General features: G+C 46.5%; 1 long non-coding RNA gene across 3 annotated transcripts; it reads right to left on the bottom strand.

Moving 5' to 3' along the window:
• Positions 1–8,306: 8,306 nt before the first annotated feature.
• On the bottom strand, positions 8,307–14,141 carry LOC144994245 (uncharacterized). Of its 3 annotated transcripts, none has more exons than XR_013657689.1 (3): positions 13,849–14,141; positions 11,080–13,444; positions 8,307–10,970 (listed from the first exon to the last, which is right to left on the bottom strand). It is a non-coding gene; the product is annotated as an uncharacterized LOC144994245 (long non-coding RNA). The 3 variants fall into 3 exon arrangements; XR_013657690.1 differs by lacking the exon at positions 13,849–14,141 and having other exon boundaries at positions 11,080–11,179; positions 11,353–13,476; XR_013657688.1 differs by lacking the exon at positions 13,849–14,141 and having other exon boundaries at positions 11,080–13,476.
• Between the last annotated feature and the right edge of the window lie 4,090 nt (positions 14,142–18,231).

The raw sequence follows: 18,231 nt of genomic DNA, 5'->3' as shown, positions 1-18,231 counted from the left end.
GGTCTGGACTCACCACCGCTATCATACTGTCCGCCATTTTCATGATGATTAAAATTATTATTTGACAGTACAGTACAGAAGTTATTTTTTGAAAAAACATTTCTAAAGTCCTTTTATTTGTGAAACAAATGCTTGAGCCTGTAAACTGGTTTGTTCTTTCTTTTAAATGTATAATAGAGTTTTTAATTGTATAATAATAGTTAAAAAAATAAAGGTTTCTACTTCACGGATTTTGCCTAACACGGGCTCTTTTTGGAACGTAACCCCCGCGAAAAACAAGGGTTTACTGTATAAGCCCTGCATTTGCAGATTCAAGACATCATCCGATGGAAGGTGGTGTGGAAAATCCACCCCCTGGTTTTTGCAGGCTAGATGTTCGAAGGTCAGAGAGCTTAGTGTCAGATCTCTCTGAGGTTATTACAGACATTAGCCAGAACGCATACACCAGCACACACAAAGATGAAAGGGGAGGATGCTGAAGGAATGTTAAGAGACAGTAGTCTTGGTTGTGCTTTGTAATATAATTTTGAGATGATACTACATATTGAATCAAAGTTTAAACCATCAGTGTAATCAAAAGTAAAAGTTAGTGTAATAAAATGTAAAAGGGAGTTTCTAACTATTCTGTTTCTAATTATTCCCAACAAGAGGAAAAAGGGGGGCTGCTCGGCCAGCTTTTAGTACTCTCTGAGTTTTGAATGAGGAAGTGTTTGCAGACGTTGTGATTTACTAACAGTTTGATCCAAGCAAAGAAATAAACGGTTTCTAGCCTGTTCCAGGGTAACGGGATTTCACTTGATTAGTTACCGTTTGCGTCCTGACCGGGACCGGACCGGAAATAAAAGCGGTTTTCGACTAGGGTCTGAAGCCTGGGGCTGAAAGGTAACAGGCTGATGGGGCTCTGTTCTGCAGTTATGTGAGGGTTGTGGGGACACTTAACCCTCTTAGGTGGGGTCAGTGTAGCGACCTGGGGGTTATCCCCGCCTCCAGCCTCTAAGGCTCATGGGAAATGATGAGTTTTGGGGTGAAACCTTGAGTTAGAGGGCTGGAAGTTTAAGTGACGTCCATGCTGTTTTGGCTGTTTGTGTGTGCTGGAATAATAAATAAACTAAATAACCTTTAACGGAGATATTGTCTCTCTTTCTGATAAATCCTGCCTGAGACTGACCAGGATTGTGCAGTGTATGGGACACGATTAGCTCTCCAAAGAAGCCTCTTCATGAGCAGCTCGGCTGTTGCTATCCCGCCCGGCTGGATGTTTATAATACTTTCGCATCGCCATCATTGCCAGAGTATGAAAAAATGACATCTGGATTTTTGTCTTTCAGAAACAAACACAGGCTACAGTGAGTGTGAGCACTCCTCACACTTACTAACATCAGACCCCAGACGGCGGGAAGAGCCAAAAGTGGCATCAGGAACATCAGACCCCAGACGGCGGGAGGAGCCACAAGTGGCATCAGGAACATAAGACCCTAGACGGCGGGAGGAGCCACAAGTGGCATCAGGAACATCAGACCCCAGACGGCGGGAGGAGCCACAAGTGGCATCAGGAACATCAGACCCCAGACGGCGGGAGGAGCCACAAGTGGCATCAGGAACATCACACCCCAGACGGCGGGAGGAGCCACAAGTGGCATCAGAAACATCACACCCCAGACGGCGGGAGGAGCCACAAGTGGCATCAGGAACATCAGACCCTAGACGGCGGGAGGAGCCACAAGTGGCATCAGAAACATCACACCCCAGACGGCGGGAGGAGCCACAAGTGGCATCAGGAACATCACTCCCCAGACGGCGGGAGGAGCCACCAGTGGCTTCCGATTCATCAAACCCCAGACGCCTGGAGGAGCCACAAGTGGCTTCAACATCATCAAACCCCAGACCCCTGGAGGAGCCACAAGTGGCTTCAACATCAGCCAACCCCAGACGCCTGGAGGAGCCACAAGTGGCTTCAACATCATCAAACCCCAGACGCCTGGAGGAGCCACAAGTGGCTTCAACATCATCAAACCCCAGACGCCTGGAGGAGCCACAAGTGGCTTCAACATCATCAAACCCCAGACGCCTGGAGGAGCCACAAGTGGCTTCCGAGTCATCAAACCCCAGACGCCTGGAGGAGCCACAAGTGGCTTCAAGATCATCAAACCCCAGGCGCCTGGAGGAGCCACAAGTGGCTACACAGCTCACTTTTCAGTAAGTAGACTGCCTGAAAATTAAAAAGCATTTCTATTAATCCATTTTAATTGTCAAATTAGACAAATCTTAATGAATTATGCTACACATTTAGCAGAGAACATTTTGAAAATGAAATGTCAAATACTATTTTCAGTATCATTTTAATTAAATGACAATATAAGCAGTGTTGAGGAAGAAAATTAAAAAGCATTTTGGTGGATTACTTTATCATTTTAATTTTGAGTCAAAAAAATGCAGCTTCATTTTGAAAATGAAAAAGCATTTCTGATTTTGACTTTTCTTTTTATTTATGCTACACAATCACGTCCATATCCTTACTTATTGTTTTCTTTAATCTACACAAACATATTTCTAAACATTGTTTGTCCTTGTTGTGTCTTAATTTTTTACTGATTCATGAGGGCGTGAACAACATCAGATGCGTCACACAAGCCTCTGCCTAAAATACACTGACGTAAGGGTCCAGCAGTAGTCAGTCATCTTCTGCTATTAAAATTGATGCCTGATTGTTTTGTTTTTTTTTTGTCTCTAGAATCCCATCCGTCCGGCTGAACCAGCCCGGGGTGTCAGGGGAATTTTTTTCTCCTGGCTGGCGGGGGCCGTCACTGCGACCTTATTTTTCATTAGATGGTATCGGCAGGTGCCATGAAAAATGTATATATTTATTAATTCAATTTAAATTTATTTTTTAAAACTTAAAAAAAAAACTTTTATAAAATCTTGATACCGGACTCTTCACATTTCTCCGCTCTGATTTACTTTTTATCCCACGGCTCCCAGTTGAAACCATGTCACCAGATTCACCAGCCTGAAGAAAATGGTCAACCTCGCAGAGCTTGTGCGCTGTGACCTTGAGCGTATCCTACATTCCATCTGTAGTTTGCATAACCTGCAGGAGATCGACCTTAAGGACAACAATCTGAAGATGATCGAGGAGATCATCAGCTTTAGACAACTATTTTGTATTAACTGATAACTACATTGTCTACTTTGTTTAGATTTACCTACGCGAACTTTCAAGCCCGAAACCCGGGAAGACAGGAGCCGGCAGACGTAGGGGTCTAGGAGTAGTCAGTCATCTTCTGCTATTAAAATTGATGCCTGATTGTTTTGTTTTTTTAACTCTAGAATCCTATCCGTCCAGCTGAACCAGCCCCGATGAATTTTATTCTCCTGGCTGGCGGGGGCTGCTGTCACTGCAACATTCGTGTTCATTAGATGGTATCGGCAGATACCATTAAAAATGTATATAGTTATTAGTTTATTTTAAATGTATTTTTAAAAACTTGATTAAAAAAAAACTTTCATAAAGTCTTGACAAGTCTTCATAAAGTCGACTCTTCACATTTCTCCGCTCTGATTTACTTTTTATCCCACGGCTCCCGGTTGAAACGATGTCACATGATTCACCAGCCTGAAGAAAATGGTCAACCTCATAGAGCTTGTGCGCTGTGACCTTGAGCGTATCCTACATTCCATCTGTACATCCATAGTTTGCAAAACCTGCAGGAGATCGACCTAAAGGACAACAATCTGAAGACGATCGAGGAGATCATCAGCTTCCAGCATTTGCATTGCTTAGTGTGCCTAAAGCTTTGGTACAACCAGATACCCTATATTCCCATTCAGATTGGAACCCTTACAAACCTGAAACGGCTGTACCTGAACAGAAACAAGATCGAGAAGATCCCTAGCCAACTTTTCTCCTGTAAATCAGCTAGTGAACTTTAGCTCTGACAACTTCACACTTTGAGCTAATCAATACAACAATGGAGGGTTTAGGCTTTTATGTTGAGTTATCTATTCTACATGTGAAGGAAAATTTAGGTAAATATGTGGAGAGTCATTCAAGCACACTTATTGCATTTACCGCCTTACATGTTCTGGTGAATCATTTTGGAATGACAACTATTTTGTATTAACTGAAAACTTCATTACTTTGTTTAGAATCCAATATGAATCACCTGAAGCCCCAGGGGCCACGGGACCCGCAGAACACCTGCCACCTAGAGAGCCTGCAGATGTAAGGGTCTAGCAGTAGTCAGTCATCTTGTGCTATTAAAATCCTCGAGTTGCAGGCTCCCCCCTGAGGAGCGGGCGCACCCCTCAGGGCCCTAGAGGAGCGGGCGGCGCCCGATGGGCCCCAATTTGTGTCCCGGCTGAGAGCCCAGTAAGTAGATTTCACGCCTGACTTTCTTCTCATTGAACTTGGTTAACAAGATGATCTGGATTTTTGATTTTTTTTAATTTGATGTGATTTGAAATGGTTTATTTCAAGCAATTACATAGAAATAATACACAAAAGCAATACAATCATCAGTTATACATTTATACAGTAACTAATCAAACTTAGGATAATTAGACATATTAATAAATATTGTTTGAAAGGGAGTGGAAGGAAACGAACTTATATAATCCCACCCTGTTATACTATAACCATTTCATTACATGATTTATCAATATTCGGTTCCTAGCTTTTAACAGACAGAATTAAGTATCATAATGTATCAATAAAGCACATGACAAAGAGGAATTACTTAATTATTATGTAAAAATAACTATTTCAGAAATCAACATTGCAAATGCAGATCAGTTATCTAAAATACAGTGATGAAAGTCTTCTGGGAATTCCCGGAAATCCGGGTTTTTGAGCAAACCGATCGTATCTTCCAGGAATTAAAGACCTGGGGCCTCATTTATAAACGTTGCGTACGCACAAAAGAAGGTGTACGCCACTCTCTACGCAATGGTTGATATTTATAAAAAGCAAACGTGACGGGAAAATGTGCGGTCCTTCACGCAAGCTCTGACCCAGGCGTACGCACAAAAACGGGTGAAATGAGAAACGGCGACGCCGTCGGCAGATGGAAGAAACACGTGAAAATGAAAATGACAATACTGCCTCTCATAAATAACATGAAGACTTCACAAAGCAAGTCTTACAATTACAGCCTACACCAGGGGAGGGCAATTCCAGGCCTCGAGGGCCGGTGTGTCTGGATGATTTCCGGATAGTCTTGCCCTACTCATGGCTGATTACCTGGTTCAGGTGTGTCCAGCCAATTAGAACATGCCAGAGCAGGGTATGCTGGAAAACATGCAGGAATGCAGCCCTCAGTGCCCACCTCTGGCCTACACGAACATCCGTTTGATTGATCAGCAGTGAAACAAACAAAAAAAAATCAAACGAAAATTACAACAGAAATTCAAATGAACACATATTTGCAAAAAGAAAAGTGAAATATGTTCTGCAATATTGGCATGTTGTGCAATTCATCCTCATAAATAATATAGTTAACAGAACGAAATAATGTACAAAACTGATATTCTCGTCAGTGTGTCCGTCTGGCGGAGCAGATATAGGTGCGGACGGACGGACAGACGTATTAATTGTCCTCTGGGGAAAGTTGTTTTCATAGTAAAACATTTCTTCATAAGCTACGGAATTATGGTATTCATGCATATGCCTTTAGTTTGTTTTATTTTTGATAAAACAATGTGTGGCGTATGTCTCAACCATTCACAAAGCAACAAGAAATTACATTTGCGCTGATCAATTTCCCATTTCCACGTCGATTATTACCGACATCTGTAGCTTGTCAGATGCAATTAAATGATGGGAAATAAAATGCCACATCACAATGCGTAATGAAGCACAATGGCTGATCTTGTGCACTTAGAAGATGTGGCAAATGGAAGAATACGGAGTGAACGCATCTTTGGACAGCAAGAAGACTTGCTGGCAAACGAGGACGAGTGGCTTATGAGCCGGTTCAGACTTCTTCGAGCCGTCCTGTTGGACCTCTGCGGGATTTTGGGCCCGGCGTTACAGAGAAGCACTCGGAGGAAGCACGCGTGTCACCCGGTGCATGCATCTGGCGCTCCGGTGTCCGGCGTCTGCCGCGGTTTGCCACTCACGTGCCTTTTTGGCATTAGTAATGCCCACACTGTGCCCTCCAAACAACATTTTGGGCAACTATGTGCGTGTCATGAAGCCGCAAAAGCTGCACTGCATCTAGAATTGGTTGTGATTTATTAAGGGAAAGATGCGTAGGATGTGCGTGCGCACGGTTTTATAAATCCGAATATTTCTGTGCATACACACGTCCTATGTTTTATCCGTTCGCCACTTCTGACGCAAATCCTACGCAAAGTTTTATAAATGAAGCCCCTGATCTCTACGGACAAATCGCTTTCCGGATGAAAAAAATGTCTGAAATTGGCGAATTTTCGCTTAATTTTCTATATTTCTCCGTGGATCGCTTTCTCTATGGGCCCGGCTGTCTTGTCTTCCCCGGCCAAATTGACCAATGACGGGACGTTTTAGTTGCTTTTGGAAGCGTCGACAGCTCCGATTGGCTCTGTTTGTACCACTTGTTCAGCGGACCCACGCTAAACTTTCACAAACAAATCTGAAGAGTTTGCGATTAAATTTGTGTTAAAATAATGGCGGGCATCATCATTATTGAGCGTGGTCACGACCTCAGTTGTGAGAAGAAGATAAATACAAATTTAAGTGGTCTTGGATGGAGGAAAAAGACAAATATGGCGATTTCTTTTCAACGTACGTTCGCAAAACAAATGTTGGAGGTGAGTACAATTGTTGTTGTTTTGAATTTCACTCTCCGTTCTAATACAATTAGTTACGGCGGAAATTATGCAGAGATTAAGTAAGGGTAATGGCTGACGAAGTGTGCGTTATTATTACTTATTTCGCGTCGGACGGTTGCCTCCACGAAGTGCGTTAAAGTAATAACGCACACTTAGGCCATTAACCCGCTTATACCATGGGCACTCACAAAAGCAATACATATCAACCAGTTTTTAGTACTAATTGTTATTTTTTTTCCGATTTGGATTGCTTTTCTCACAAAAAACGGACTATATCGCGCCGCATCACGTAACACATAGTGCGTCGCGCAGCACCACCGCTGCAGTCAAGATTCGGCGATATATATATGCTGATCGTCCCGATGGGTTGAATAAAGCATCAGTTCAGAGAGAAAGTTCTCCTCTTACTCCTTGTTTTTGTCCAAATGATGAAGCAAAAGGTTGTTTTAAAGAAGCCGGCGCAGTGATACAATAAGTTAAGATAGGTGACCGGAATCAGGTTTTAATGCACACCCAGCAGCCAATCAGAATCGAGTATTCAACCGGACCATGGTGTGAAACATGCTTATACATTGTTTGAAACCCCCCTTGTAGATTTTCTTGATCTGAATGCAGAATAACCGACCACATTGATCATAACGGAAACATTTGAATACATTTCTCTATCTAATTTATTTGCATTTATTCCTAATTACCGTTATTTAGTTCAGTTTTGCTCAAAAACATATTGACATTAATTATAATTATAAGTATTTGGTGGTTTGGACCCACACTCCCTTAAAAAAGAACGTTTACAATGTATAATTTTGTTTGTATGTTTGTTTTGATATTTCTGATTTATTATGATGTATTATGTTATAGAAAAATAGTTTAAAGCAGATCCCATATTTTGATGTAATGATAGTTTGAGAAAACAGTATTTCTAAAGCAGAAATCGTTCAAATAAATGAGGTACTTTCATAGAATTTCATAGTTACTGGTGTTCTTTTTGCCATTTGGGGCTTTGATGTAACTATATTTTAGCAATTGTATGTTTTGCAGCTTTTAGGAAAAGCTTAGATTGTAGGATTGTGTTACTTTTAGCAATTATCCAAATTCTTTTTCAGGACCAGCAAGTCCTTAATGGCAAGTCAAACTAAGGGTTAGAATGACAAATCATGATGCTCAAATTAGTCTTAGTTTCTTGATTAAGAAGTGAATAACTAGCTGCCAGAATGTACCAGAATGCATCTACGACCATGTATTTTTAAAAAATAGTACAGGGATTTTTTCCTTGCCTGACTTTCATCACCGTGCGCCACTTTGTTTTTGTGTCAAGCGCCTTATGAACAACACCCGAAAGAGAAAAGTAGTGAGCATGGGTGTCCGAATTGCTTTTAAAATTCAGAGAACTATAAAAAGAACTATATAGTGCCGCACTATATAAGGTTTTAGTAGTGTAGCCGGTTCCTCCGCAGGTGCGTGCCACGACGGCAGAAACAAGAGCGAAGACAATAGAAAGGTTCATGCCCTTTTATTTATTATATTGTCAAACCAAAGCAGCGGCACTGCAACCAAAAGATGACATACAATAATGTGATATACACAAAGAAAGAAACAGGTGAAACGTTAAACACACTAAATATATGAATGTGAAAACAAACACATACCAGAAACAGCAACTCCACGACACGACATACCGCAAAACCGGAAACGGCCAAGTGTTACATCCCACACGCACACCTGTTCTCCTTATATATTGTATCACGCCCCCGAAACCAAATCCCCATTGGTCACAGTAGTTAGGGATTAGGGTAGGAATTTTGACAGAGGCACATGTGGCCACTCACCTCATTACCCTCCAGACCTTCATAAGGAGATCCAGAGCCAGTATTCATGGCCAGTTTCTTTCCCCTGATGATGCATAGTCTGGTCACTTAGGCTGCATTTACACTGCAGGTCTTGAAGCTGATACCCGATTTTCTGACTATATCCGATTTTTTTGACGACCCGCTTACATCATCTTTTAAAAGTGACCCGTATCCGATATTTGCATTTACACTATACAATGCTGAAACTGTCAAACATAGACGTTCTCAGGACTACGTAAAGTAGCAGCATTTCCGCCTCCCGTGGACCTCCTTCTGACTTTTGTGAGACTACGGTTGTCATGGAGGCAACGCAGCGACGGAAGGAAGCGTTGCCTTGGGCGTTCCTGGATGAGGCAGGCGAATGAGAGGGAATCCGCGGGAGAGGAAAAAGGGGGGTTGCTCGGCCAGCTTATGTGCTCTGTCTGAGTTTTGAATGAGGAAGTATTTGCAGACGTTGTGCTAACAATTTTATCCAAGTGTTCAACCTTTCCTGCGCAATGACTACTCTTTTTCCGACCGTGGTCAGAAACGCACGGGAGATTTTCTCCAGGGCCGAAGGCGGATTCTCCTTCGGGGTTCACTTTCCTGTTCGGAACCCTCAGCCTCCAGCAGGTTAAGAAAGACTCCAAAACAGTCCTTTTGGGGGAGACACCGTCTTTTTATTACGGTTCTCCGTCCTCCGAACACACAATATATGAACGCACACTCTCCTCTCCTTACACACACGCACGCACGGTCCCCATCACATACACACCCCCACTCCGCAACACATGCAAAGAAATAAACGGCTTCTAGCCTGTTCCATAGCAACGGTGTCCCGCTTCATTAGTTACCGTTTAAGGCCCAACCGGGGCCGGACCGGGAATAACAGCGGTTTCCGACTACGGTCTGAAGCCTAAGGCTGAAAGGTAACATGCTGATGGGGCTCCAGCTGTCAGCAAAATCAGCACACAAAGCACCTTAATAAGTCATGTGATCTCAGTTGGTTGTGTCCTGAGTTGACGTCACTGGCGTACGACTCGCATTTACGGGGGAATATCCAATTTGTCTGCTTACATGGCACACGCAAATGCATGAATCCGATTCGTATCCGATCTATTTCCACATATGAATGAGGCTCGTTTCCGATCTGAGAAAATCGGAATCCATGCGCTTTTGTTCTGTTTACATGTTCACCGGTCATATCTGATCTGTGCCAAATGAGAGGAAAAAAATCGGAATTGGGTCACTTGAACCATGCAGTGTAAATGCGGCCTAAGTCTATTTTTGCCCATGTATTTATGCTCTCGTCTAACCTCCTCTTATGCCTCGTTTTCAGGACATGTAAACCACAAGTGGTCACCTGAGTCTCCCAACTTCCTGAGCCGAAGTACCTCACGGAATTCCAGGATTCATCCCATCAGGCCACAAACCACTATTCAGCTTCCTGCCTCGCCACGACTCCAAGCCACGCCAGATCAAAATAAAAACATTAGTTACCTAATAACTCACCTGTGTTTTCCTTCCGGGGGTCCAGCGTCTGAGTCTGCTTCGCCTAGAAAGTCATGACCCTTAATTCTCTTTACTCATTGGCCCCTTCAGTTGTCCTTACACCAGTATTTCATGGTTAGGTTTCAGCAGAAACACAGGAAGGAGTTGCTGAGGGGGGAGTCAAACCGTCTCCCCTCTTCAGTCTCCTGCTGGCAGGTGAGGCTGCCTCCCAGCCAAGCCAGCAGAAGACTCTGACAGTAGCCGAGCACCATCTCTTCCATGAAAAGTTGTTCCAGGTTCGCCTGTCCTCCGTTCTCCAGAATGATGACAGAAACTAGGCCGGCCTGCCCTCTCTGGCTGATCGGAGACTTTCAGAAACTCCCCGTCAAGACCAGCTAGTTGCAGAAAACACAGGCATGCTGGGTAACGAGCTGCAGGATGGAAAACACAAAGCTGGAAGGTTTTGAGGCAAAATTCACTAAACTAACTAGACGACTCTGTATCCTGCTCTGGCTTTTGGAAGATCTGTTCAGGAACCTGTGGACAGTTTGGAGGAAAATAAACTGCTGGGAGGAGTCTGCAGAGGGGAAGTGGGAGGGAAAGAGCAGGAAGTTCCCAAAAAGCTTTGATTTGTGACCTAATCTGATGGAATCTGAAGAGAGTAGTTTGATGTCTAAAATACATGTGTTGCTCCTTTTCCCGCTGAGGAGGAAGCATCTCAACACCGGTTCCAGAGCTGTAGTAGCCATCAACAAACTGTACGTGGACGGCCGGCTGTTCCGGGACCCAGAGACCACCCCCTGGCTGTGCTGAAGGCTTTCAGAGATGCGCTGAGAACATCTGCGCTGCCCAGAAGAAACCCGTTAAACTCATTTTAATGAATGAAAAAAAAAAACCGGATCATCAATAATCCACATCTCAATCTCAGGAAAACAGTCTTTTACTTCACCTCCAACTAATGGTTCTGTTGTTTTTATTTTCTCTTCTTTCTCTGTTTTTTTTCTTCTTTTCCTTAGTCTCCCTCCTCCCCCTCCTCATATGTAAATCACCTAAAACCAATGCATCCAAGGTAAGTAACTTTTTATGCACAGGAAGGGCGCGTGCACAAACAAGCACGGGCATGCACACGCGATCCCGCACACACGCTGACAAACTGCAAACACCTCACACAGGCTCTCATAGGACGCACGCAACATGCAGCTCATATAGCCAGAAAACGTACACACGTGGGTCAGCGCTCATCCATCTACGCGTGGCGTCTCCCTCTGGTTGTCTTCCAGCGCCACTTCACTCGGAGCTGCCTTACTCCAAGCGCGTTTCCTCTGCCGTCGGCCCGCCGCTGGCTCCGCTGGCTCCGCTGGCTCAGCTGGCTCCGCTGGCTCCGCTGGCTCTACTGGTCCGTGCAACCGACCGCTGGAAGAAGCACCCCCCGCCGTCTCCTCGCTTTAGAGAGCTCCTCTCTTGCGTTTCTGCTGATCCTTTAATGCAGTCTCTTAGCAGCACGCCCCCAGTGCACACCTGTGTCCAATTCTTGCAGCATGAGCTGCTGCATTCAGGGACCCTCCGGGTTTCACAAAGAATAAAAACACAATAAAAACACTTCACCCTGTTACATCCCCCCACAATGGAATATTAGCAGTCTCTGCCATGTTCATGATCATGCTGGTGGTACACCAAAGTTGTTCCTTGCAGAACGTCTTACGGGTGCAGGATCTGGTAGGTCCACACACTCCGGCACCGGCGTAAGGACGTAGCCATAAACAGGCAGGTCTCTTGGGGTATTGTCCTGTGGTGATTGCAAAGTTTCTTGTTCTGAAGACATGGGACTTATGCACAGTTTTAAAGAGTTCCTATGCAACACCTTCACAATCCCTCCCCGTTCAGATTTCAACCTGTAAACCAATCCTGTGTCACCGACTGTCTCGAGTATAACATAGGGTTCGGGGTCCCAACCCCCATGTAGTTTTCCCTGCCCTTTACGGTTTCGATCCTTAACCCACACACGTTCCCCTACAAGCAAGGGCATTGCAGTAGCACTTCGATCATAACCTCTTCTCGAGCGGTCAGCAGCCACAAACATTTTTTTGCGTGCTACACCATATGCATACTGCAACTTCTGGTGATGATCGTGCACCCAACCGGTCAGGCTGCCGGTGAGCTCATGTTGTCCCACCCCCATCCCTATATCGACTGGAAGGCGAAGATGACGCCCAAACATCAAATAGGATGGGGCAAAACCTGTTGCACTGTGTATGGTGTTATTGTATGCTTGCACTAGTTCCAGCAAGTACTCTGGCCGCCTGTTCTGCTGATCAATCTCCAACGTGCGGAGCATGTCAAGTAAAGTTCGATTCATCCTTTCCACTCGCCCATTACCTGCTGGGTGATAGGGAGTGGTTTGAGTGGCTTTTTAACCCCGTACAAGTCACAAAGCTGTTTAAATAGTTCTGACTCGAAATTGGGGCCCTGATCAGAATGGAACCGGGATGGGCAGCCAAATGTTTGAATGATGTTAGTCCAAATTGCACGAATGGTTGTTTTGGCAGTCTGGTCCTTTGTGGGGACTGCCCAGGCGTAACGTGTGAACATGTCAGTCATCACAAGAATGTTCTGGAAAGAATCGTCAGGTCTACTTAATGAAAGGAAGTCAAGAGCAATGACTTCCATGGGATAAGTAACACTAATTGAACCCAAAGGAGCCTTGGGTTCTGACCTATCCTTAAGGCTGCACACAACACACCCCGACTGGAACCCCTGCACCTGTTTCCCCATGTCAACCCAGAAGAAACGTCGTCTCAAAGTGGCCAATGTTCTCCCGGCCCCTGCATGAGCAGCTGCCTCATGGTAGCTTTTCCATACTTCTTGGCGCCGCGAGGCTGGACACACAATTGGGTAGAGTTGCTCGTGAGTGCTGGGATCAATAAATTTGCAGCAAAGGACCCCTTCCCGAATGCAAAGTTTCTTAAATTGTTTCAGGAGTCTTTGTGTTCCCTTACTGATTTGATTCCCACTATGATGGGAAGAGTGCACACCCTGCTCCACATACCTCTTCGCAGCTCAAATGTCTGAGTCTGCCTCTTGTCCAGCAATCCACTCACTGGGTTGATGTGGAATTTGCTCTTCCTCACCGGTTATAATGGCAGATGTCACCAGGCCTGTTGTAGTGGTGGCTGTGGGTTGCTGGAGATGTCACTGAGCAGGGTGACGGGAAAGGGCATCAGCATTGACATTCTCTCGTCCACTCCGGTATTTGATCTCGAGCTCAAAGGATGCCAACTGGGCCACCCAACGCTGTTCAACTGCACCCAGCTTTGCTGTTGAAAGGTGAGCGACAGGATTATTATCTGTATACTGAAGGAATTTATATTTTGTTGGTAATTTCATTAGGGTTGTCAGTCTTAAATTTTTATTACATTGAAGATAAGTCATTTGCTGAAGTGTGTGCTTTAACATCCTTTCAACTCTGAAGTCGCTTCCTAAAGTTGCATATGTGAGAGGTTTCAGAAATGCAGCTCCAATCTCAACCCCCCCTTCAGGAGAAAACAGTCTTTGATCTTCTAAGGCCATTTGGTTGTAGGTCTGACATGGGCCATAAATTAACTATCTCTGGTACTGTAGCTGTGGGAACCACTCCAGGCGTCCTTTCACGTGTGAAGAACAAAGCTCTAGGATCGACTTCCTGCGGTGACAGTTCCTGCCACCCATGGGGATTCCGTACCGTGTCCATCTGTGAGGTTCCCCCCAGAGACCAGATGCTGTGATTCTAAGGATGGGCTGAAGGAAGTAGGCAGGCTCCTCTGTCAGCCAATCTCTAGCGACCAGAGGTCATGTGGGTCCATCTCCACTTGCCAATACCCACTAGCCAGGTGTAAGGTGGAAAACCAGGCTGCTTGGGTCATGGAGCTCAGTGTCTCTTCGATTCTGGGGAGAGGAAAAGCATCTTTATGTGTCACAGAGTTCAACTTTCGATAATCCACACAGAACCTCCAACTGCAATCTTTCTTTTTCACCATGACACCACGGGCTGCTGCTTTCCACGATGACGCCACTTTGCAAAATGTTAGTGAGAAGGGCACGCATGTCTTTGTAAAGCAGGGGTGGTAGAGGCCTGAAGCGCTCGCGTATGGGGGCTGAATCTCCTGTGGGTATGCAGTGCCTCACCGTGGAGGTCCTCCCAAAGTCCGTCTCTTCAGTAGAGAAAACCTTGGTCCACTTCTGGAGCAGCATCTTTAGCCGGCCTTGCTCATCCTCTGTCAGGTCCGGTCGGTCTGCAAGCTTCATTACCTCAAAAGTGCCGTCTCCGGTGGGGTCACAAGGGCCCACCAGGCCCACCTCCACAACACCCTCATCTCCAGGCACCAGACACACATCCTGTGAGCTGTAGATGTCTTCGTTTTGGATACAACACATCCTACCCAGCTTCTGGTAACGCCCTATAGGAACAGCGAAACTGTTGAGATTACGGATGCGGAGGGGGATCCTGCCCCGTCTTACTGTTGCTACCGTACGGGCCACAGCTAAAGCCCCAGGCTCTTCGAGTGTCTCCACCAGGCCATAGTAATCACGTCCTCGTGGTCCCATCCTAGCACGCCCCCACACCATCATTTCACTTCGGGCAGGTATGGTGACCTTACGATGTGCCACCCGGACATGGCCAAAAAAGTCATTTTTGGCGGTCACCGCAACCCGTTGGCACATGGCAAATGCAGTCCTCCAGGCACTCTGGGACCTTGGATTCTGGCAGGAGAAAGAAACTGGCCCATCATTATGGAACATTTCATCCTAGCATGCTTGCACCACATTCATCCCTATGATGAGGGGGTTAGTCAGGAAGTCATCCTCCACAATAAAAACTCCACGCTGTGCAATACAATGGCCCTCAATAACAAAATCTGTGATCATATAACCCTTACAGGGAATACTGAGTCCATTCACAGCTTTCAGCTTTATCAACGAAGGGGGTCGCTCCACTTTGCACCCTAAAAAGTGCTGCGCAAAGACACTTTGCTGCATTAGGGTGGTCTGGGAGCCTGTGTCGAGGAGTCCCCTTAATTTTACTACTCCCATCTCTACATCCACGAGAGGACACTGACCTACCAGTACATCAGATGGCCCTTTTGACTCCCCCCTCTGCACCAACCCCACCGACTGGGCCTCCGTAGTGGGGTCTACTAGTTTAAATGTGATTTAGCCTGACCACGTTCACTGCAAAACCTAGCAATGTGGCCTTCTTTATGACACCGCCTACAAATGGGTTTACCCTCTGACGTCCATGTGTCAGCACGGTCTCCTTCTCTTCTTTGGGCATGACTCTGAGCCTGAGTAGCACTTGGTTGTCTCTTTTGGTCCGTTAAGGAAAGACCTTCAAATAATTCTTGCTTGAAGTCTTTTAACTGGCCACTTACTTCCCCCAAGATTTCCTTTTTCAGCTCCGCCTTCCAGTCAACTCTCTCTGTGTTGGCATGACAATCATTCCTACCCACAGCTCCACATGTTACCTCTGGCCATGTGGGCCGGTAGCCCTCCTCCTCCAGCAGGCTAGCCTCTTGTTGGAGTGCGTCAAAGGTTCCGTCTGGGTGACGACAAGCATAGCCCCTCAAGGCTCTGGTTAAGGGTCCTTCCTTCAGGCCAAGCAGGAATTGTTCTTTTAGGTGCTGGTCTGTGGGGGCTCCATCAGGGTGGTGCTGCCGCAGCCTGTAATAGAGTTCTTTTAGTCTTAAAATGAAGGCCTGCAATGGTTCATCTGGTTTTTGTCGACACCCATAAAACTGTGTTCTTGCCACTGGGCCTTGAACACGCTGCTGGTAAACACCATCCAATGCATTGAAAATCTTAGCAGTTGTGTTACGCTCATCCTGTTGTTGGTGATGTTTGGGGAGTCTGTTGCTCTGTCCATCCGTTGGAGCCAGGAGCCTCTGTCTAAAAACAAAAACAAAAAACCCAAGGAGTCCATAAAAAAAGCTAAAAAACCAGGCTCAATAAAACCCACTAAAAACACACACACAATTAGTAAAAAAATAAATAGCATGCAATTTGTTAAAATGTGGCTCTGGCGGCTATACAAAAAGTCTTTCTTGGGTTAAAAAACAGATAAAACAGCAGAGGGGTACTTAGCTCGAAGAGGGGCGGGTCACAACCACACCCCTCTGCGTTCCAACGTCGCTTCCCCCTCTGAACGCTGTCTGGCTCCTGGCTCAGCTGATCCTGCGGTGCGGGTCAGCGCTCATCCATCTACACGGGGCGTCTCCCTCTGGTCGTCTTCCAGCGCCACTTCACTCGGAGCTGCCTTACTCCAAGCGCGTTTCATCTGCCATCGGCCCGCCGCTGGCTCCGCTGGCTCTACTGGTCCGCGCAACCGACCGCTGGAAGAAGCACCCCCCGCCGTCTCCTCGCTTTAGAGAGCTCCTCTCTTGCGTTTCTGCTGATCCTTTAATGCAGTCTCTTAGCAGCACGCCCCCAGTGCACACCTGTGTCCAATTCTTGCAGCATGAGCTGCTGCATTCAGGGACCCTCCGGGTTTCACAAAGAATAAAAACACAATAAAAACACTTCACCCTGTTACATTTGCACCTTTCCAGTCGGAGCAGTTATGACCAGTCTTAACATCGTTAGCTGGTATGTGCGTGGACTTGGCTCTGGGCCAAAGAGAATGACAGCGTTAAATCACCTGTATGGTCTAAAAGCAGATATAGCTCTACTTACCCCCCTCCTCATATAATCTCATATTAGGGTGAGGGGGTTATGGGGTTTAGCCTGCGATGCAACTAGGGGGGAGGAGCTACTCGGCAGTGGTCCCCCTTCCATGGTTGCCGTATGGAATGCCCCCCCCTTCTCGCTTTTATTTGCACCTTAGACATGTAGGGCCCTTGGTAGGGGGGGTGCTTGGACATCACTGCCAGCAAGAAGCAGATGTCCTCTTAGGACCATCTGTCCCCTACCCCATCCCTGGTAGGGGGTACTGGGCCCTTGGCAACGGCGGCCGTGTCCCCTGGGTGCTGGTTTCCTGGGCCCGGCAGTCCTCTCTCCACGCAGGGAGAGGGATCCCTGAGGTCTCTGGCAAGACTAGGAGCTGGGGATCACATCACATCTGAGCTGGGGGGTGTCCGTGTCCCTGTGGTGTGGGTTCTGGTCCATGCCCCTGAGCACTGGGCCTCGCCAAATTTCCAACTGTGGCCGAGCTGGGGCCGTGTTTACAAAGCCCGTTGTGGGCCCCCTTTTCTCCTGGGTGCCCTCCTCCTGGGCGGGGGCGGCTGGCCCCTGCCTTGCTCCTTCCTGGACCATCCATGGGCCTAGTGGGTGGCTGCCTGGAGCGCAGAGCGGGTCTCCCTTGGGGGGTCCTGGCTTGTACCTGGGGTTAGGGCGGGGGGATGCCCAGAACTCCTGGGTGGGGATGAGGTGCTCGTCTGGGGCTGTGGACACTTTTCTCGGGTGGGGCCTGGCGTTGGGCCCTCCCGGTGGGGTGGGGTTTGGGGGGGCTGCTCTCCTGGTTGAGCTGGGGTTGCACTCTCTGCCCTGCCCCCCCTACGCCTCCCTGCTCTCTGGGGGGCGGATGTGATCGCCCAAAAAAATACATGTGTTGTTATGGGATCAGCTGATGATGTCTGATGTGGGAACCGCGGTCATTCATCACCTGAACGTTATCTAACCGCTGCCGTTTTCTAAATCAGAACCCCCCTCTTCCCACCAGGCCCCTGCATCAAGGTGAATTATGTAAACAGATCAGTGTCTGGCACTCGCAGACACACAGACAATAACTGACATTCAGTAAAGTCCGCTTTCAACTGTCCGTCCGTCTCTCTGGGACCTAGTTTGACAACGGCGTTAGTCTGAGGAGGGAAAAAAAAATTAGAGGACCTTGTTGTGCCTAAAATTAGAGTGGTGTGATTGATTTTGTTGTGTCATGGGTTTGTGTGAGGTGTTGCTGGCTAATTTTGGAAGTGAGCCATCTTTGCAGCGTGAAGTACAGTTAACCAAGGCTATGGTGTTTTTTAAAATCTTGATGACATCACACACACAGCAAAGGGCCATGATACTTTTCCTGTTTTTGAGGACATCAGATAGTTTTTTGATGACATCACACGCACTCATTCTGGTTTTGGTG

The sequence above is a fragment of the Oryzias latipes genome, chromosome 8, assembly GCF_053564925.1.
Source record: "Oryzias latipes strain Hd-rR chromosome 8, Olatipes_Hd-rR_3.1".
NCBI classification, from domain to species: domain Eukaryota; kingdom Metazoa; phylum Chordata; class Actinopteri; order Beloniformes; family Adrianichthyidae; genus Oryzias; species Oryzias latipes.
This window is presented reverse-complemented; position numbering and strand designations above follow the sequence as displayed.